This window comes from Neopsephotus bourkii, unplaced genomic scaffold, assembly GCF_033783945.1.
Source record: "Neopsephotus bourkii isolate Nb327-2 ecotype Australia unplaced genomic scaffold, CSIRO-AGI_Nbou_v1 NB_1542, whole genome shotgun sequence".
Lineage (NCBI taxonomy): Eukaryota > Metazoa > Chordata > Aves > Psittaciformes > Psittacidae > Neopsephotus > Neopsephotus bourkii.
Window position 1 is genome coordinate 5,804,108 of NW_026902018.1, and position 21,623 is coordinate 5,825,730.

Consider the following 21,623-nt stretch of genomic DNA (forward strand, 5'->3'; position numbering starts at 1 on the left):
CCAAGGGGTCATTGCAGGTTTGGTTTAAATAAGGATGGGGACTCTGCAGTCTGGTGGCTGTGTGTGTCATATACACTGGCATGTTGCTGCCTACTGATGGCAGCCAGGAGGAAGTCTGAAAAGTCCTTGGCATTTCCTGGTAATCCTGTGTTAAATTCTCCCATGAGAGTTCTCACAAAAACTGCTCCAGTTTATGGTAAGACCAGCACAGCCTGGGTCCCCTTCTTCAGTCTGTTCTCCCTTCCCATAAGTCAAACCTGTCTCAGGTTCTTCTCTCCATCTCTGCATGCGTTCACTCCTTCTGCAACCCCAAACGCCATTAAGAAAGAAGCGATGGGAACGCTGACCTGAAGAACAGAGCAGCAATGGGGACCTGGGAGAGCATGCAGGGTATGTAAAAAGATGGAAGTAAGAAAGAGATGGGAAAGAGGGAGGAGGGTGATGGAATGTTAAAAAAATCCATTAAAGCAGTTGTTTGTGGATTTGACATTTGACTGCAGGTATCGGGCACCAAGGTCTGTAGAGAATCCTCAGTGGGATAGCTGAGCAGTTTTGTCAGAGGCTGTGCTCCTTGGTTACACAGTGGAAAACCAGAAGGCTGATTTCTGCATGGACTCGATCATTGATCCCTTTTTTGATTCTTGGCAAGCTTCTTCAGCTTCTCTATGGCACCACTCCTTCTTGTAAAATGCAGGCAGTACAACTGCATGGATAGGAATGAGAGCAGAGACTTTTCCAGACCGATGACAAATCATAGAGCCATAAGGCTGGCAGAGACCTTGAGAGATTGTCTAGTCTGGCAGTCATCAGGGGTTTTTTAATCAAAGGACTGCCTTGGAATTTAAAGAAAATGTTCCACTGCACAGTGCCAGCACAATGGTTTGAATCTAAAAGTAACCAAAACTTGGATTTTATTCTTTAAATTGGAGAAAGGCATGTTGAACAAAAGTTTGCAAAAATTAAAGCCAGATCTACTTATTCCTTTAAATAGACATAAGTCCCTTTGTTCTGATTAGTGTTATCCTAACATCACTTATTTTCATAGATGCTTATAAACATTTTCTTTACTAGTTAAAGGGCAGTGGAATCAATGCACAAATTGGAAGTGTCACACGCAGCATAGCTCTCAGCCTGCAGGAACCATCAGCAGGGTTGCTTAGATCTCCAGCAACACTACCAATTCCATCCTGATTCCAAACATTGCTTCCCTTATTAATCACCCAAAATACCACGATGTTAGCATCATTTTTTTTCCTGTTTCTTTGGAAGGTCATACAAAGTTCCACCATCTGACCAAACCAGCAGTGCAAATAAGAATAGCAATCATCGCTGGGTACTTAAAAGCATATAGTTAATGGGAAGAACAGTCGGAAAGAAGCCCTGTTAAGTAAGGGATATAATTACAGAAGAAAATCCCAAAGATCACACGTTTTCATAATTAACTCCTATGTGCCTGAGCAGCGGACTGCATTCATCTACCTCTCTTTGGCTCGTTCTGTTGAAATGTGCAGAGCAACACACCACCACAGCTGCTCCACAGGCAGCAGAACCCTGATGCCATTTTGTAATGATGATGCTATTTGGTCATCTCCTTCACATTATCTGATTCATATCCTGTACATCCAGGAAGCACTGAGCATTTTATTAGAGCTGATGAATGTACACTGACCACTCAAACACAGTATATTCACAAATGCACGTGTTACTGTGGTTTCACTCTGCTTAAGAGATTTGAGAAAGGCATAGACAGTATCTGTTGTGTCATCACAAACTTGTTGATTTTGGTAAAAGATCTGGTTTTAAAGGAACAAATAACTGCAGCTTTCTTTTTAGTAGAGAAAGACTGGATCCTCCCATAGGGAAAAGGAAAAATAAAGTTCTATGAATATCAATTTGTCAAGTGAAAAGGCAGTTAATCAAGTTACCAAGTAGCTGATAATGGTCAGGATTCTAATCTGTATTGTAGTCCCACTAAAATCTTAACTTGGTAGTCTGGGAATGACCAAGAGAAAACTGAAAGAAAGTGTCAGATAGTTTTGAGTTATGGAGCATAAAAAGCCCCCCGAGTTGTTACTTCATTTTTATCCCGAGCTTCCCTGATGTGCCTCTGTTTTTCATAGCTGAGACATATTAATTTCAAAATGTGACTCCTAAATACATTCCATTTATGGTGTAAATGGAGAGTATTCTCTGTAGCTGTTTATATTGCAAATGGTACAAGATACTGCATGTCTAGAAACAAATAGAAGAGTCATTGTGCTTTCAGCTTTGTAGGATTGAGTCTTATTGACAAGTAGGATATTGCAGTACCTGGACTAAGTCCAGTGATTTAAGTTTTCTATAGTAAAAGGGCACGACAAGTCTTAAGTGGCAGATGAAGTTCCTATAATTCAGAAAAATGTCATTTTATGATGGACTAATACAAACTGAGAGGCGACACTGAAACTGTGTCGCACATGAATGTATATGCGCTACCTGTACATCTCCCCCCATGCTCCGCCATAAAAACAGTGGAAGGTATATCTTCTCTGTGGAATCTACTCATTCATTTACCTGGGCTTGTCCTCATGTGAAGTACAACATCCAAAACCCTGAAAAAGGTGGTGGGTTGTGCATCATTTGTCATTTCTATGCTGTACATGAAAGCTGGGATGAGTTTTCTTCTCCGCAAGCCAGCTGTCAGGAGGGAGAGCTGGCTGGACAGAGAAGTCCTGAGTTAGTGGGGAGCTGAGCGATCCCTGTGTGCCAAGTTACCCAGAAAAATCCATTTCTGACTATACTTTTATGATCACTATTTTTCCTCCTTGAAATATACACTTGATCCCCCCACTGTCCCCTATATACAATTATGTATAATTGTATATCACAGAGGGGAGAAAGCAATCATGTTTTGTCCACACAAACCAGCAGCCAATTCCCTCTTGAAAGTTCCAATTAAGGACAAAGTAACCTGTGTGCTTCTTAAATCCACTGCCCGAGTTCAAAAAAGATTTACACCAAGATTCATGGATATAATTTATCTGGAAAAAAATATTAAAACCCAAAACACATCAAATGCGCATGAAGCAAATCCTCCCTTTGTGTGCTCTCGGAGGGTTTTTCCCCCCCAACACATGCACACATACTCTCCCCCCCCCCCCCCCGTAAGAGATCCATTTTATAGATTCAAGGACAGCTCTCTCCAAGAGAAGAAGAGACGTTGCCAAGATACCAGATGCGGTTCCATTCAAGACCACTCATAGGAGCAATTCAAGATGAAATCAAATTAGATGTGTTGGTTATACATAGCGCAGCCTGCTCGGGATACTAAATGACAGAGTTTGCCAATAATTAAGTGAAATCTCAGAGATGATGAGTCCCCAGAGCTCTCTAGGTTATGTCGGTCTAATTCTAAGTGTCATCATTATAGCAGCAGAGCAAAATACTCTGCATAGGCCACAGAGCTGGAATTTTTACTGTGGATATTAGCTTCTCAGAGCCGGTGCTACAGGGCAGTCCTGAGCTTCATTACACATCTTCTGCTATTACACTAGCTTAACCTTTCCCTGTTATAAAGCTCCTGAAACCTGACTCCCACTTAATAATTGATAGTTAACACTTACTATCGATAGCAGTATTTGTAGTCAGAGCACTTTACAAAGAGCTCATTAAGCTCTCTGCGTACCCCCCAACCTGAGGTGTCCCGCACAATTATCCTGATTTTGAAGAAAGGGAAACTGAGGCAGGAAGGTTGTGACCTGGAGGACAGTGTCACAGCTGGCACTACCCCTCCTGTGCTTCCTTATGGGAGAGCTGGCTGAACTTCTGATGCTGGGAAGCAGAGAGTTCTCAAATTCAGTGTGTGGATAGAGGTGCAAGGAGCTTCCTCCAGCCCTGGAGAGCATTTTACTGAGCGTTCCCCTTGCCTACAGGCAGTCAGGAGCAAAAACCAGCCTGCTGTTGGGTACTGCAGCCTGCATGAGCTCCTCTGCAGGTCTGCCTGGGTGGATGCTGTGCTGGGGGGAGACTGGAAGAACTGTGCACAGGTGAAGGAAGTGCCACCTCCTAGTATATTATCTTGCAATTTGAGCTTCCTCATCAGTCTTGCTGGAGACCATCAGGATGGACTCAGCACTGCTTGTACCTTTGCCTAACTCCATCCTTGTAGTTAGGGTGAGCAGATCTAATTAGAGAGCACAGTGGACCTCCTTTGCACAGGATTCAGAACATGAGACAGAGTAGGATCAGACCCAGATGTTTCCAAAATGTGCTCCCAAGGAGGCCATCCTCCACAGCCCTCTCACAGCAGGACTGAGCCCTGATGGAATCAGCTTACCAGGAGTTTCATGGTGCCCATTTCATTACCATCCCTTGCTCTGCTCCCAGAAAACTGAACACCACAGCCATATTCAGAGGGGAAATGACTGTTTCCAGCTTTGCAAGTATTCACATTGCTTTGAATTGAAAATGGTGCACTGAATTTGTGACTCTGGGAGATCACTGACCGAACAGAAACCCACCCGAAAAATCAGGAACTCACTGCAAACAAAATTATCTAAATATTACAAATAAAGAAGTTATTGGAGGGCAGATATAAAAAAAGTCACTCTGAAGCTAAGACTTCCAGGAAGGGCTTGCTCAAAATTTGACATCTGTAAAGTCAAGGAGAGGGAAAAATCTTGGGGACTATGGCATGGAAGTTGCTTTAACCAATAGCACAGAGGAAGGCAAAACCCGCTCTCCAGTACCCCAGGCTACAGTACTTAAGGTGGCAGGGTAGGACCAAACCCTGGTTTAACAGTGCTGCAGTACTTCTGTTGGCCACTCCTGGCCCTTGTTGCAGACACTTCTTCGATGTCGCTGCCCAGTGACGTCCGCAGCCCTGGCCACCCTCCCATTGGCACCTCGCTGTGGCTTGGGAAGGTCTGCAGAGCTCAGCTTGCCATCAGCTCTGCGCCGTGCTCCTGACAGACTGACAATGCAAATGGAGCTGGGTTTATTCACTGTGGAAAACAGCATCTCCAAGATAACTAGGAGGAAGTTATAAAATATATAGAAGGTTCTCATAACGATCTTGGATAGATATGTTCATATTGCTAAAAGATTCAAACCTAAGAGGCTTTTAATTAAAGACTGGGGCACTCAGATCTATCTTACCAAAGAGCTAATAAAATTATTGACTAAATCACTAACAAAGGCAACTGAAGCAAGGAGTTTAAATGATTTCCAGAGACTGTTCTCCAACTGAAGGTTATACTGAGAGAGCCAGCAGTGCAATTAAACCAAATGAGGTCAAGCATGTTGGGCCTTTAAGGCCTCTGCCTGCTCCTCAGATTTCTTTTGTTCTTATAATTCAATTATAAAGCCCCCCCCTCAAGAACCATTTAAGTGTCTCGTAAACCAGTTTGTAAACTTCTTTATTTTTCTGTAAATTGTCTCCTAAAAGTGGCTCTCAGCATTTCAGAGTGTGGAGCATGTACGGGCTTCACAGGGCCTTTTGTTCTCATCTGCACATCACATGCACATGGCTGTTCCCACGGGCCAGAGCTCTCCCAGAGCATCCTCAGCCCAGGCAAAACATCCGCGGCTGGAGGTGGCAGCTGGTAAAAACTGTGCTGGAGAGCTGGAACAACTGTGACCGTTCTGTCTCTCATTGTCTCTTGCTCCATCCCCTTCCCCCCTGTGTTTTCTTTATCCTGTTTCTATGTGAGGCAGAAAGAGGGAAACTTGTGTGTGTGCCTAATTTCCTGCCCACTAGGTCATGTATCCCAACCCTTAACATCATAAATGAGCAGGAAAGTCTGCTGGCCAACAGATGCCTGTGTAGATCCATTCACAAATAGTTGAACACTTTTAAGATATAGGGATTTTTTTTTCTTTTTGCCCTTTTGTTTTCTTTTTTTTTTTCTGGGGTTTTTGTTGCTTTTTTTGTTTGTTGGGTTGGTTTTTTTTTTTGGTAGAAATATATTTGTAAAACAGGGTTAGGTGGAAGTTAGGTAGCTTCCAAACACAACACTCTTGCAGACTGCAGTCCTGTTGTTCATGGTGTGCTAACTGTAAGGGAAGCTCCCATGATTTGGAGAGCTTGTAGGTCTGGGTGTCATGGTGCAATTTTTCCTGTGTAAAGAGGCAAACAGCAGTTATTTACTCCTTTCAATAAAGAGAGCATTTGAAGAATGAAACCATTCCTGATTCACAATGGCACTTAAGCACCTATGGGAAGAGAACAGAAGTCCCGAAGTTTGAACACAAAACTCCTGTTCAGATCATAGTTTTACAGACTTGCATGACTCAGGGTCTTGGATTCCTGTCTGCACCATGAGGGACCTTGCTACCTTTGTAAATCAGGCCCAAGGTGGCTGTCTTCAAATGAGCCAGAAGTGAGAGTCTAAATCTCATACCCAGCAATGTTCCTTTTTAAGAATGCAGAGCCGCAAGTGGCAGCATTCTTTCTGTCCCGTGTGTCACACATTCTGAGTTCAGATCTCTGCTCAGAGATAAATAGAATGCTAGATGTGACTGTTGTAGCAGGAAAGGAAATACTTTTTCTCCCTCTCTGTTTAATTACAGCTAAGACAATTTGGTTGAGACATTGGAAGTAAGGCTGAGAGCTGTTCTCTCAGGAAGAAAAGAGAAAGCAAATGCCTCTGAGGTCCTGCAGAGGTGGTGTGATCTGTTCCCTCACTGTGCCTCAGCAGGAGCTGGGAAGCTCAGGGAGCTGATCTCTGTCAGCCTCTGCTCTGCGGGCCCTCACAGATTTGCCATCCCCAGTTCCCTGCACTGTACAAGAGCAGGGTTTAAGGGGGTGACTCCTTGTTTCCCGGAGAGAGGAATACTTACCCTGTTAGTAGCAACACTGCAATGACAACAGGTGTTAGAAATGAACTCATAACTCACTCTGCGACTGATCCCTCTTATAAGGTTAACATCGTCTTTCTCAGTTCGTTAAAATCTTGTGCCTCCTTCCCCAAAGGAATGAAATGTCAATACATGAAAGAAGAAGGTAAGTTAATGCAACATTCAGGTTGCAGAGCTAGAGATTTTGGAAATGCTGAGCTAAGATGCCTGTATCAGTGCTAACTCAGCCACATCGCACACAGTATAGCAGCCTTGTTCACTGGTCACGTGCATAGATTAATGTAATTACTTTTAGTAAAGTATATCTCAAAGCATTGCTTGTTGCTAATCTGTCAAATTGTAGATGTGGTCGATGACTGTACCATGGTGGCATCTATAAGCAGTCATGTAGCACAATGCCCAGAACTACTGTTCTTCACAGTCATAAGACCTATGGATTTACTCGTATGCGTCTAATCTAACTGCAAGCCCAGTGGCATTTGCTGGATGGCAAAGGAGATTTTAGCTGAGGAAGTGCTTTTATTACTGTAAAAAATTAATGCAAAATGTCAAATATTTTACACCCAAGCCGATACTGGCAAAAGGCCAGAAATATTCTGGTTTCGCTTGGGGTGTGAATATATTTGATCATCTGTAATTCAAAAGCTTTTATTTCAAAGGAAAGAGACAGTGTGTTGCAATAGACTTTGCAGTGATTAAATATCAACTGTGCCACTTCTCTCCCAAAAGGGGTTTCCCACAGTTCTGTAGTAATATACAGTTCCAAAGGCCATACTGAGATTTATAGAGCTGTATATTCAAAAAATGGCACACGAGCTGCTTTGCTCAGCTAAAGTGGATTTGACTTGCAGCCTGCACCGTTCTGCAGGACCGAGAAAGCAGCCACAGGTCCACGGTGCCAGCAGGCCCCAGTGGTTAGTGAACATGTGACAGTTGGGTCACTCAGATCTGTACAAGCAGTTAATCTAGCATGTCCCCAGTTCTGTGACTGGATACTCTGGAAGCTTTCGAAAGTATTTGCCAGGAGATCTGGTCAGGTTGGAGTAAAAGGACAGAAGTTCATTTAAATTAAGAGAGTCAGAGAAGCTGATGACAGCAGTGAATTTAATCCTCTCCATGCATTTATTATTATAAACTGCTCTTATATTGTCCAAAGAACATCTCTCTCCTCTCCTCTTTTCTCCTCTTCTCTCCTTTCCCAGCTTCCCAAGAATTTAACATATAAAAGACAAGACATAAAACAGGACTGCATAACATCTGACCCATGAGCTTGTGTAGCCTGCCAAGAACTTTCTTTGACCCATCATAATGCTCTAGTAAACAGACTTTTCTGGACTGCCTTCTTACACTTATCCTAGCACACAGCTGGAATGATGCTGAGCCTGCTCGGGGTTGGGACACATGGAAATTTGCTAACTCTCAGCCATTTAATTAACTTTAAAATCAAGAATGACTTTTCCTCTTGGTTACTTGTGGCAATACTTGTGTTCCTCATGAGATAAGTGCACAGGAATGTAGTGGATGAGTAGCTGGATGGCACGAAGAGTTGTCCCCGACTGTGTCTGCAAAAAGCACATATGGAAATAGGGGGTGATTGATCTGCACTGTTTGGCACTTGTAAGACTTGAGTCAGATTCCTGCATCTAGTTCTGAACTCTGCAGTTTGAACAGCGCAAAACTGGGGAGAGAGGAAGGGAGGGAGAAAGAGGAAGAACTAAAGTGCTAAGAGATGTAGGAAACCTGGCCTGGGGGACAGGTTGAAACAACCGTCGTTATTAAATTTAGAAGAGTAATGAGGGAAGCTACAAGCCTCCAAAAATGATGATGGTGTTTTTTTAAATGTCAACTGTCACTTCTTAGGTTCCCTAACACACAATAAGAAAGAGTTGGCTAGTTTACACCAAGGGGTATTAGGTTAAATGGTAGCACATCATTTCTGGGTGTGTGGATAGCACACTTGAGCAGTGGAACAGGTTGTCAGGGAAGGCTATGGAATCCCAGAGAGGGAGAATTTTTAAATCAAACAGCCGTTTTCCAGGTCTGAGCTACCTATTATTTTTATTATTCTTTTTCCCTACTCACTGTTTGGACAGGTAGGTGGGATATGGAAAACACCTTCTGTCTCAAGAATCCCCACTGACTGCAGCTTACAGAGAGCTCAGGTCATCGGTACATCCTGAGGATCTGTCCAGCCCTGTGTTTTTACAAGTATCTGAAAAATGCCCAAACAGAAATTCTTGTGATTCAGAGGATGGGATATGTGGAAGAACCAGCAGAGGTCCACAGAAAAAATGCTGATTGTTTAGTACCAAAATAGGTATTTAAATCTCACTGTTGGGAAGACTGAAGTTCCATGACCAAATCTACCCCCCTGAAATAAAAGGAAAAGTTCAGTGAGCCTGAGATATGAACACATACAGCTGCCACTGGTTTTCCTCTCAAGAAAGAAAAAAAGCAAAAACAAATAAACAAACCCAAACTGCCACCTTGAGCCTGAATTTAGACACAATCCTTTCTATGACTTGCGGAAGATAAGCATTTTGTCCTATTTCTGTATATATCTTTGCCTTCTGAAACTTGTGAGGTCTTAGTAGCTTATTAATGGGCTTCCTGAAAGTGGCCTCAGCCTGCATGGACTACCCCAAAATAACTAGAAATGCGTTAACCAAATATACCCAACTGATCTAGAAAAAGAACAACTGACATCAGACACAAAATAAAAATATTAGTCATAGTTTCAATATGAAAAATACCTTGGAAATTCAGAGGTTCCAAAAGTAGGCATCATCTACCACAATCCTTTTTTAAGTATTTCATCTTGAGAAATAACCAATTCATTGAGCAGGGAGTGTAAAGCTGTTTCACATCCATTATAGAATTCCCATAAAGAGATGTGGGGAAGAATAAGTAAATCAGCACAGCAAGAAACAGTTCCAAAGTGTCCAAATTCCAGTGAGAAATGTTTTAGGTTAGTCTCTCTTTGGTTAACGAATCAAGTTAACAAATACTGTGAATCTAACATGAATAACACAGTCAAACTAAGTTTTACTTTTTTGACTCCCAGGTTTATTAATTTGGTTCTCCAGGTTATTCTCAGTTTACTTGTGTAGAGCTTTGCTGAGCATTGCTAACAGGATGAGACATGAAGTACTCCCCACTTTTCATCTTTGTTTCTTTTGGGATGTTGTCATCTTTTCATTTCACTTAAGATAGTATCCATCAGAATTCCTGTTCTTTTAGGGGTTTTGAAAAGCTTGCTGATGCTCCAGCATCCTGTTTTCTAGCATTGTAAACTAAGCCTGTCATGAAAACTCCAAAGCTATGGTACAGCCGATGTTCAAAACTGTACTTAGAAGAAGACATTTTAGAGATGTATTTCAACCTCAAAAGCACAGTGAGCAATGTTTAGCTTGCGGTTGGCAGGAAAATGAGATTATTTGATTATTTCATGAGTGTCAGTGTTATGCCATTCAACCCCCAGATGCAGTCACATATCTGCGGGTTTGGTTGATCTATTACAATTATCCCCTATCAGAATCGGAAAGATACCATGTTTACAACATGTGCATGCCATCACTTGAAAGCATACACAGTGATGTTGGGAATAATGTATTAAATGGTTATTGCTATAAAATTCAGCTTATTCCCACTCCTCAATAACAAATGTTGCAAATAGTCTATCAATCGGCTCTGCCTTCACAGTGACTCTGAACATTCAAAGTCAGTAACTGAAATAGAAATGAAATTTCTAACAAAATTTACTTTACAAAAGAAGTTGGGCTCTTTTATTCAGAGTATTTTTGATTTCCAGAGCTATTGTTATTGAAAGCCATTCAGGCAAATTCCAAAACCCTAACATTGCAGGATAAATCATATTGGGCACAGATGAGTAATGCACAAGGTTTAAAACCAATTTGCCACTGTTCCAGGCACTGGGGATGAATCCTGGTCTGACTGAGCTTGCAAGTAACAGGCCCCTGGATTTCAATGAGATAATAATTTGATCCATGCGATTGCTTCTGTCTCTTTCTTTGATATTGCTGTAATTGTCTCTTCTTCTTTAATCCAAAACAACTGAGATAGAAAGGAAAAGCCACATATGTTTTTTTCTACGGAAAGGGCAATACATAACGTTAAAAAAATGTTTCATCAAAGGTGCAACTGTTTAAGATGCAAAACAGATACTAGAGAGGTGGCAAATCCAAGTGCTTAGGGTTTTATTTAAGATCTTTCAAGTGTTCGTTTGTCAGGAATACTTGTTTAATTTTTTTTAATGTATTCAGTTAGTCATATTCGGTTCTCTTTTATGTCCACTTCTCATGAATCACTTGACAGATGGACTTCTACAAGCACATCCCTGTGGGGAAAGTAAATTTTAAGTCATAATAAGAACATAAGACCTGCCATACTGGATCAGAGCAAAGGTCTGTCTAGTCCATACCCTGACTCTGTCAGTAGCCAAGAGCAGTATATTAGATTTTAACAGTAATGGCTTTGATCTTTCAGTGAGTATTAAGTTGGTGACTAAGCAGAAAATGAAAAGAAATCCCAAAAGCAGAGCATTCCAAAACAGAAGAAACAGCAAGTGAAACCATTTCTCGCTGTGCCTTAAAGGTCTGTGTCTCACAAGAAATAGGTATCAGGCTGATAAGGTGTAATAAAAGTGTTAACCTCACAGGGAGCACTGGGGTTGCTGACACTTAAATATAATGTTGAGTACCAATAGCATTTATCTGTTTTGTTCTACACCCAGCTAGATACAACTGCTTTGGGATACTATGGCCAGTTTTTCTGTTGCAAAATGGAAGTAGCTAATTAAAATCTACCAAAGAGGTAGTTTGGGTTTAGGAATTTGGGTTTGCACATAGTACACTGGCAATATCTAAAACCTGTTGTGCTCTCATTTCCAGAGTACGAGCTCCATTTGTTCCAGTGAGATTGTAGTAAAAGTCCTCAGGATTTAGCTCGTCTCTTTAATTGCTGTTGTCTCAATTAAATTGTATCTGTGATAACAACAGCCCTCCTGGAGCCCCAACAGGAACTTGAGCACATTGTGAGTAAATTAAATAATTGTGTAAATTACAAAGTTTACAACTACTGGTTATTGCATAAAAATCTACCTCAAGAGCACAAGGTTTTGTAACCTTCCTGCTCTAGGAAGTCTTAGAAAAAAAGGTGTTTAGCCTGACAAAAATCTACAAGGATCACTGATAATTTGTTGATCAGCATTAGGTTCATTAAATCCACGCACTTCATTATCTGATTAATTCAGAGGCAGGTTTGTAATCAGTGGTGAAATGTTTAAGATTCTTCTGCTCTGGCCTCCACAACCTCCTGCAGCTCATTAGAAAAGCTAATCAGATTGAATTTTCCACCATGCTGTTTATTGTAGCCCTAATGGAGACAATCACTTTAAAATTAGACTCTTGGCAGGTAATTTCTAAAAGCCATAAGCCATGCAAGCTCTGTTCTCCCTGTGCTCTTTGTCTTCTTTACTAGGGTAAGGTAAGGAATGGTGATTTCTGTTAGGATTTAGAGAGCTATTTTGCATTACAGGATATAAAAGCTGCTGAACAGACTTCCTTTGTCTTTACCATGTTCCTTCTCACCTGGCAGCCCCTTCAGAGATCATCAGTAATGCATGGTGAGTTTGTTTTAAAGCTCAGGTGGGTTTCCTACTTGGTGATTTAATTATTTAAAGCATGAAGAACTTTCTGCATGTGCTTTTAACTTGGGATGAATAGTCAAAAAACAAAGACAACTTTTTGGTCCTCATGTTTCACAGACCAGTTATAAACCGTGTTGTGATGGAGCTTTCTGAACTAGGTTACTAGTATGATCTAAAAGAAAACTATGACAACATTTAGTGATGAAGGACCTGAAAGGAAGGTGACCTAAAATACAGGGTATTCTTACATTTTTAATAACTGAATATCTGTGAACTAAGAGAAGCAACAGCAGAAGTTGATAGTCATCTATTGTACTAGCAATTTTCCTGCCACTTCTCTGTTCTTCTGAAGGGCAGCTAAATCAGGGAATGAAGCAGGGACAGTCAGCAGCTGTGTGAGAAACCCTGTTATTCCACCTGTTTGGGAGCAAATCCTTTCAGTAAAGTGAAGAACCAAAGCTGGAGCCAGATGCAAGGTAGCAGAGGAATTTCTCTGGCCATTCTACTGATTATTCTATAGTGTGAACAACAGTCCACTTGTGGTTCAACTGTCAAATCTGTTAATCTCTCAATATATGAAAGGATGGGATCTCCTGTGACTGGACAGGTACTGATGGAGACATGGGATGAAGGCATTTGTTCCCTAGCATGCAATCAGAAGTGAACCCATTGTATGATGGAGAATGTCAGCATTTTAGCTGGGAAAATGCTTTTGGTCATATGGTGAGGGAATAAGTGACATAAGGAATGATTGTCTTTAGTTATTTGACATAAGAAGATCCCAATCTAAACCTTCCCTGTCAAACCATGTTCATCACATCTTTATCTATGGGCAGTAAGAAGTGAAAATATAGCCACAGAACACCATGAAGAAGGTGCATGCCTAATATGCAGGAATCTTTCTGTCGACCAGTGTGTTCTAAATGTGCCAGCCTCAAGGGCTGGATCCTCCTTTTGGGATGGGTCTTCTTGTCATAGGCCTGACTACATGAGTAAGCAACAAATTGCTAATGCCAGCCCTACTTCCTCCTTCACGGATGTGACAGCTTGAATAACAAGCACCAGTCGTGCTTGGGTCACAAGATTGAAATGTGCTGTGCAGGAAAGGTTGGGGTAAAAGCCATAGCAAAATATATCCACTTCAAGTGGATGGCACTCCTGCTTTTCATTGGTTAGGATAATGTTAGGTTTTCTGACATCCTGAAATATGATAAATCTAGACTTGGCTTCATGTTCTGTCATTCCACGGGGTCTGCTCCATTGGATGTGTACAGAAGTAACTGAGCTAGGAATAGAGGAGCATTGCAAGCATTGCATCTCCAGCCAGTGTCAGCTTTGCTCTAAGAGAGTATTTCTTGCAGTAAGGCAAGCATGAGTGTTCTGGCTTCATTTTATGGGGTTACCTTGTGGACTGCTCTGATGTGTCTGGCAGAGCCATTCATCCATCAGTCATTTCTCATATCTGCTGAATTTTGCTCATGCTCAGAAGCTCACAGCCTGTACAGTCAGGGGATCTGGTTTTGAGGGCACACATATAGGCAAGGGCTCAAGTTAGGAGCCCAGACCATTTTCTGTGCTATTTGTGCAAGAAATGCGGTTCCTGAGAGATGATGCCTTTCTTCAAAGTTGATTTATTAAAAACTACATTCAGCATTCTGGTTGGTTCTGTTACCCCTCAGTTGTTCTTCAAGTTAAAACCTGGCTGTGAATGAAATACAACTTTAATATAAAATTGGGGATTTACGGGCCTCTTTAAACATAGAAATTAGACATGAAAATAATTATCAGTCATCTGATGCCATCTCCCTGTGAACATCCTTTTGTAGTATTATGAGTCCTTTTGGCTGGTCTGGCGTTGTGCATCATGAGGCAATTTCAGTTCTTTTAATTAAAAGCAATACCTCCTGGGGTGCAAGACATGCCAGTTATCCTCTCAATACCCTTGAAGTCCATTGCCAAATGATTTCATCTTTGTCCTTCATCTGCCTCATCTTTCAGTGAACTTGCAGGTTACATATGGATGGTGATATCCAAGACAACTGTACTGAGTGATATTTATGATGCCACAGAAAACTCCAGTGTTACATCTATCTCTGTATTACTTTCTGTTTCAACCTGTCTCAGCACTGCTGTGTGTGACTCTGTGTAATGAGCCAGGATGTGTCCTCTGCAGTGGCAGGCAGCCCAATTCATAGCTAATGCACAACAGAATACAGCCCAGCTGCTGCAAGCTGGTATCTAACCTGATTTGTGGCTGATGATCCATAAGGTTATGGCTGATCAAGGCTCTCAGCAGCTTTACAATGCCCTTCCTCTGCCCTGGCATGTGCTGCTAACCATGTCAGCTCCAACCTTCCCCATTGCTTCCCCTCAAATGGCACAGAAGCCACCTCCAAGCTGTCCCTGGTACTACCCCCCCCCCTTTACTTCACCCCAAACTTTGCTAAGCCCATCTTCAGGAGCCATGCCAGCTCTAGACCACTCGATTATTCCTGTATCTGTTGTTTCCTGAACTTCTAGCTATACAGCTAGACGAACATCCTTCTGATAGCTCCCTCAGCCCTTTATACAGTGTTTGAGTTCATACTGTATTTAGTAAAATTTATTGTGGTAAGGATGATGTCTCTACACCTTTTCAGTTAGGGCAGTGAGATTTAAACTTTTTTCAGTCATAATGAAACGTTTTATAGTAGCACTGGGAAGTATCAAGCTATTTTAGGGGTTGGAAACAATCTCTCTAGAGTTTATTTGCTGTAAAAAGAACTTCACTTTTGCTTTTAAGTGCCTGGAGTCTTGGGATCTGGTTCCTCCTGGTTCCAAACACAACCTTTTAAGTACAGTAACATTTCTATAATGAAGTATTCCTTTCCTACATAGACTTGTCTGAGGAATGAACATTAGAAGGTCGAGTTTGGCTCAAACTTGGCTTGCTTTTAGACAAGCTTTTCCAGACCAGGGACAGATAGAAAGATGAGCATGAACTAAAAAAGAAAGAAAAATCACCTCTCCTAAAACAGAGATCTGATTGCTGTGCGCATTATTCCTGGCTGCGTTTGTCACAGCTGCAGTGTAACACAGAGATGAAGAGTGCTTGGAGTAGAGCCCCTTTTAAAACACCCAGACGGGAACTCTAGATCCCTTTAGGACTGAAGCGGTTCTTGGGCAAGGACATCGTTGGGTCCCGGTGCTCGTTCCGTGGGCTTTGCTGCCATCTCATGGTTCCATCGACATTGCTGAAGTCACTTGAAATGGCTCTTTCTGCGGTGGCAGCACCGCTTCAGCAGCAAGTCGGGATGGGTTGTTCCTCCCCCCTCCCCGTTAGAATTTAGATTGGAAAAGATCCTTAAGATCATTGAGTCCAGCCATAAATGTAACACTGCAGTAAGTCGGAAAAGCTATCTTATGCCAGCAGTAGGCTGAAGTTAGCTGTACCTCCGTGTAAAGCTCTCTGTAGCTTACAAATAGAAAAGATTGAAAAAGCATATTCTAAATTACTGATGGGTCTTTAGGTCTGACAGGAGTCAGAACAGTCCCTGGGGCAGTGTGCATGTATGGGATGTGTTCAGCCCACAGCTGCCTCAGCATCTGGGAGGTGCAGGTTCACAGAAATTGGTAGAACCCGTACTAGACCTGTCACCTTGCCTCTGCAAAATCCCTTTCTCAACAAAGAGATTCATTTATGAGTTAATGGTGGGACTAAATACAATGCAAGAGCAAAATAACTTTTAATAAGTGTTTACAAGTTTGTCCTTCACTAAATGGTGCCTTTAAAAGAAAATGCTAAAAAAAAAACCAAAAGAAAGCTTGTTTTAAGTAAGCCTTTATTACAATAAAGCAGTCTCCAACATCCATGTTTTCAACAACCAAAACCTAACCAAATTTGTGTCTTAAACAATGAGATAGGTACAGAAACCAACAGTGCTTTAGAAACTAGTAAACTTTCCACTGTTATAAACAGTTATCTTAAAGAGTGATATTTAAACATTGGACTATTCACTTGCTTAAAAATACTCCACATATAATGTAGCTGTGAGCCACCCTTTACAGCACTTACAGTCAAAGCCAATCAGCCTAGAAAAAGGCAGGCTTTTATGTATGGAAAAAATAAAGTTAACAAATAAACCAGTGTAATATTGCAAGGAAACAAATCTATATGAGGAAAATTACGTAATCAGTGACAGCAAACAAACACTTTGTGTAATAAAGTGCACAAAGTGGGACTCTGATGCTGGATGTAACTTGAATAGGGGATTTCCACGTATAGGTAGAACTGCTGCAAAATTGGTTCCTTAGTGCTAGTTGAGCAGAATCCTTTCTTTTAAAATCTGTGCTAAAGAAAACTTTTTCTTGAGTATAAATAGTCCTCATAGCGTGTAAAGTTATTTAATTCATGTCTTAGCAGAAGAATGGTTTTGGCAGTCACTCCTCTGTTCAGTTTCAATGAAAACGTATGTATTTATGGTACAAATATCTGTATTTAGGTCTAGAGATAGAAAATAATGGGTGCATTAATCCTACACTTTAGAAGTCAACAGAAAACTCCTAAATTCAGTTGGAACAGGAAAGGGTGCACTTTTTTTGTTTTCTAAATAGAGAACAACCATGTGAGGTTTTTCTGCTGGTTGAAGGAAGGAGCATCTGCTGTATTATTAAACTCAGATAAACCACCAGGGCGCTTGCAGTGTTGGAGATGCAACTTTTCTCTTTCTCTGTTCACAGATACACACAGCAATTTTATTCCCTTGGAAGCTCCTCCAGCACTGATTGGCCCCAGTTGTCAGCTGGTAAACAAGACATCCACTGGACATTGAGTGGAGCATGAGGTAGTTGAAGGGATGAAGTAACAAATCTCACTGTTGCTGAATTTTGCTCCTGCTTCCCTTGGTTAATCTGCCATTCCATGTCTTTAGGCTATGCTTTCACTTGTGCTTTTTGCTGGGCATTGGGCAGCAAGCTTTCAAAAGTGGATCAGTACCCTCCGCCATGTAGTCCCTTTCATTACGGTACACAGCATGCAAATAATTGTTGCTTGGCATCTAAATGACCTCTGAAATAGGAATGATTATCCTAATTCTCAAACATTGGGGGGCTGCTTGGAAGCCTTTCCCTACCAGGACAGGATGCTGCTGATCGCCTGAGTTTCCTTTTTCTGTTAGACTTTGAACTAGAATTCAGTAGGTCTGATTCTTTTCAAAACTCGAAATCTTTGGTGACTGATGGAGTCTCTGAGCTGAGTCTCACATTCTGGCTATAAAACCACATTTAGTATCTGTGCAGCTGGCACAAGTGGAGGCCTCCCAGCCAATAATGATACTTCTTGCAAATTGTTTGATCAGAGTGAGATTTCTCGGATAAGGGACTGCTGCATGATGAAGAGGAATCTCTTTGTCTCCTAGTCTGTCAGCCAGCACAATGACACAGATTCCTCTGTCAAGATCATCCTTTTTTCCTCCATTGCTAATGCTTCTACTGCAAAATCTGACTTTGTGATCTGCATTCTCCAAGAGCACACTTGGCTCCAGAGGCTCAGCTGTCATCCTTTGAAACTTCTATCACATTAGGGGGGACCTGTCCCCCTCTGCCATCAGTCAGCTCTCCCTCAAATAAACCATCCTCATCCATATCTCAAAAGATACAAACCTTATTCTCCACTAGGTACAGGAAGATCTACTTTAGGGTGCTTATTAGGACCATCAAAAAGGTCATAACTATATCAAGCTAAGAATACTTTAAATCATGCAGGTTGTTGTCCTGAAGACTCTAGAATTCAGGAACATTTGTCTGTTACTGATTCCTGGGTCTCATTTAGTCTCCTTGTCTAAAAGATATCAAGACCTGATTGCCCTGAAAGTGGTCTTATAAAGTTGCCTGGATCTTTGTTCTAGTTGCTGGGTAGTGGAAGCAGTTCTGCTTGGGCCACTTGGCCTCCTGCTACACTTCCAAAGAGCTTCCCTTCCTCAGAAGACAGTTCTTATTTTGAAAGACATTGTATAGTCTCTCCAGGCTCTTCTGGGGTGCCAGTCCCTGCTGCCAGGCAGCCAGTCCTCTTCCTGCCCTCCTGCCTGCAACTGCTCTCCCACAGACTCACCACTGCCTGCCCTTACTTCTGGCAGGGAGCTCAGACCATGCACCATCATGTCTTCACCCACAGCCTCTGGCAGAAGCTCTGTGCTGTCCCATTCCTCCTGGAGGTGAACATCTTTTAAACTCTTGCAGGTTTTTTCCCGTCCTCTTTCTTTTGTTTGTTAAATTGCCTTTATCTCTAGCCAGTGAGCAATTCATTTTTTCTCTGCTTTGTCCATCTGTGCAGCACTGGCTGGGGCCTGGGTGTGAGCTCACCCTTTCTTTGATGCTGCTGTTTCACTACAAGGCAGCTGAAAACACAGTGATACATATGACTTTTCTACATAAGCAAATTCCTACGTAACCCATTAGATGTTATGTGGTCACGGGTGGAAAGGGAAGCAATCCACCAAGTTAAGAATGAAAGAAACAGTCATGAGTTGGTATACCCCTAGTGCTAAAAGAGCTGGAGAATCTACTAGGGCTTGTGCAGTGTTACCTTGAGCTGGAGTCTGTTATGTTCACTGTTAGTACAAAGGAAATCGACATAACTCCCTTTTCTTTTCCTTAGAGGCAAAAGGGACTTAATGGATTTAGTTCTTCACAAACGGTTAAGAAATACTGCACTCAAGAGGAAAGGGGTCTGTGTAGAGCACAATCACTTTATCCAAGTACATGACATACAAAATGCAGGAGGGAGAGAATTAGTTTATAACTCTGTAGTGGATACTTACCTAACGGATCAAGTGTCAAATACCAATCACCATACATAATTAATTGCTTTAAGATGCTTGTCATTAAAGATCTTAGAACTAAAGGAACAAGAAAACCTATATAAAAATGTCAATTTGTTGGCAGTTTGACAGGAATATAGGATGGAGGTTTGTCATCAAAAAACAGAGCAAGCATGCGCACTTTCTGAAATGCATTTTAGCTTTAATAATGCCAACGGAGAAGCATCTAATGAGTTAGGGCATTAATTACTTTTATAATTTTTTATCTTAGATGCTCCTGGAGATGAACTTTGCCCTTGTGTTTTACTGGCAGATCCTTTTAACGTGTTTTAAATTAATTAGAATCTGTCTGAAATCTGAATTCTGTCTATATTCTGCAAACCAGCATATCCAAGGAATCCTGAACATAAGGAGTGGCCTGTTGGACCAGCACAGCAGTCCATCTTGCTCACTACTCTCTCCTTTCTGTGGCAATAGAGGATGCTCAATTGAGGAACCAGCATTTAAGTTCCTGGTCTGCTCATCCAGTGCTCCCAAGCATCCATAATTATGATCAGGTATCAATCACAGATGTTAAATAATGATTCCATACCTATTCTAATCTGTTTGTAGACGTGTTACCCAGTTTGACTAGTTTCTTTTGAACCTGCTGACTATTGCTTTACTGCAGCCTGTGGTAGGGATTCCCAGACATTAATTACCTGCTGTGAGAAAAGGCACTGTCTGCTGGCTGCGAGTGGTGCCCGATGAGTCTCACTGTGTGCACCTTCATTCTAGTATTGTAATATCTGATAGCTAACAACTTCGTATTCACCTGAGCCATTGCCTTTATTATTTCATAAGCCTTGATCATATTTTCTCAGCCTTCTCCTCTGTAGGTGGAAAAGCCCCAGCTGTTTTAGACTCTTAATATGGCTCTGTCTCACCCTCTGGGTCATTGTGTCTGCCGTTTTCTTTACCTTTCCTAATTCTTTGTATTCTTCAGGTGTATGGACTTGTCCCTCTTGTAAGCAAGATGTGAGGGTACCAAGGTTTTATACAGCAACAAAATTCTCCTTACTCTTTCCTCCTCCCCTTTGTTTTTCACATCTCGTTTTCTTCCATGGCCGTTTTATAACAGTAAAGAAGCAAGGAGAGATTTCTGTAAGGTTTTCAGGTGTTGGGCACTGTTGTGGCTTGTGTGTTCAGAAAGGCTGCTCACACAGTTTCTTTTTTTGAAGCCGAACTCTTATGTTCCCTAAAACAGCAGAAATGTGGTAGAAAGTTATCTTTGGGAGTGAGCAGACATAAATGTAGTGTCCAGTCCCTTGAAGGTATCACAGAATAAGCATTAAAACCTGTATTCCGGACACTCTTAAAAGTCAGTTAAAAGAATGCATAGAACCTGGAAACCACATTAAAAAAGGCTAAAAGATGCAAAACCATCTGCAAAACTCAGTGTAACCAATACCTGGTCTTGGTGCTTACAGGGAAGTAAGAGGTATATTGAAATTCTGTCTGAAAGGAAATTCCTACTGCTTCTTTGAGACTGTACAACAGCATGTCATGACTGCCAGCAACTTACCCAGGTGAGATGCAATATGGTTTCATAGCCCTTGTTCAAAACCAGGAGATGCACCAGTGTTAGCACCACAGGATCTACTCTGGATCAGCCTGAAACTAGATCCTGAAAGGATCCAGGATACTGGCAGCAGGTATGTGAAACATGCCTAGCTCTGTGTAAACTTCTCAAACACCTTGCTGTAATAAAGGATTTCAACATGAGGTGGCAACTTGTGAGGACAGCTACACTCAACAATGATTTCTTAAGAACTGGCCGGGCTGTTGTTAGTTGTAGTGTGGGTGGTGTTTTTGTCCTTGTCAAAGGAAATGTGGATTAATTTATAATTACCCAGATGATTCTGACACTCTCTTACAAGCTATAAATTCATGGATTAAAATCACATACAATCAATTTGGAATTCTCTGTAGTGCTTCTAGTTGTGCCTCTGGCATGTGGTGGCAATGTGTCTCAGTGCAGGTGTGGGCCTTGAATAACTATTTTGGGGCAAAAAATAGGTTAGAAAATACTTGGAGACATATGGTGGTCTTGGAAAATTATGCAGTCAAATGACGATGAGATGGGGATATGAACAGAGTTCTGGCAAATAAAAAATCAATATAGTCTCTGAAGCAGCTTGGTTTTCATATTTGTAGACATCTGGAAAATAAGTTGTAAGAACCGTGCTTCCAAGTTACCATGGTATCCAGTTGAGGTGTTTCTGAATCGTATGATCTGAACTAGCCCTTTTATCCAATGTTGGCTTTTTTAAATCTTCACC

At 41.6% G+C, this 21,623-nt stretch overlaps 1 protein-coding gene and 1 long non-coding RNA gene across 3 annotated transcripts in view; both read left to right on the forward strand.

Moving 5' to 3' along the window:
* The window catches only part of LOC133221689 (uncharacterized), a 64,366-nt gene extending 54,821 nt beyond the window's left edge, over nucleotides 1–9,545 (forward strand). For both annotated transcript variants that reach the window (XR_009728046.1, XR_009728048.1), the window contains one exon: nucleotides 8,931–9,545. This is a non-coding gene — a long non-coding RNA (uncharacterized LOC133221689). The remainder of the gene's footprint in view (nucleotides 1–8,930) is intronic.
* Nucleotides 1–21,623, forward strand: part of TOP3B (DNA topoisomerase III beta) — a 297,002-nt gene that overhangs the window by 141,267 nt on the left and 134,112 nt on the right. The gene's annotated exons all lie outside the window — the stretch shown is intronic.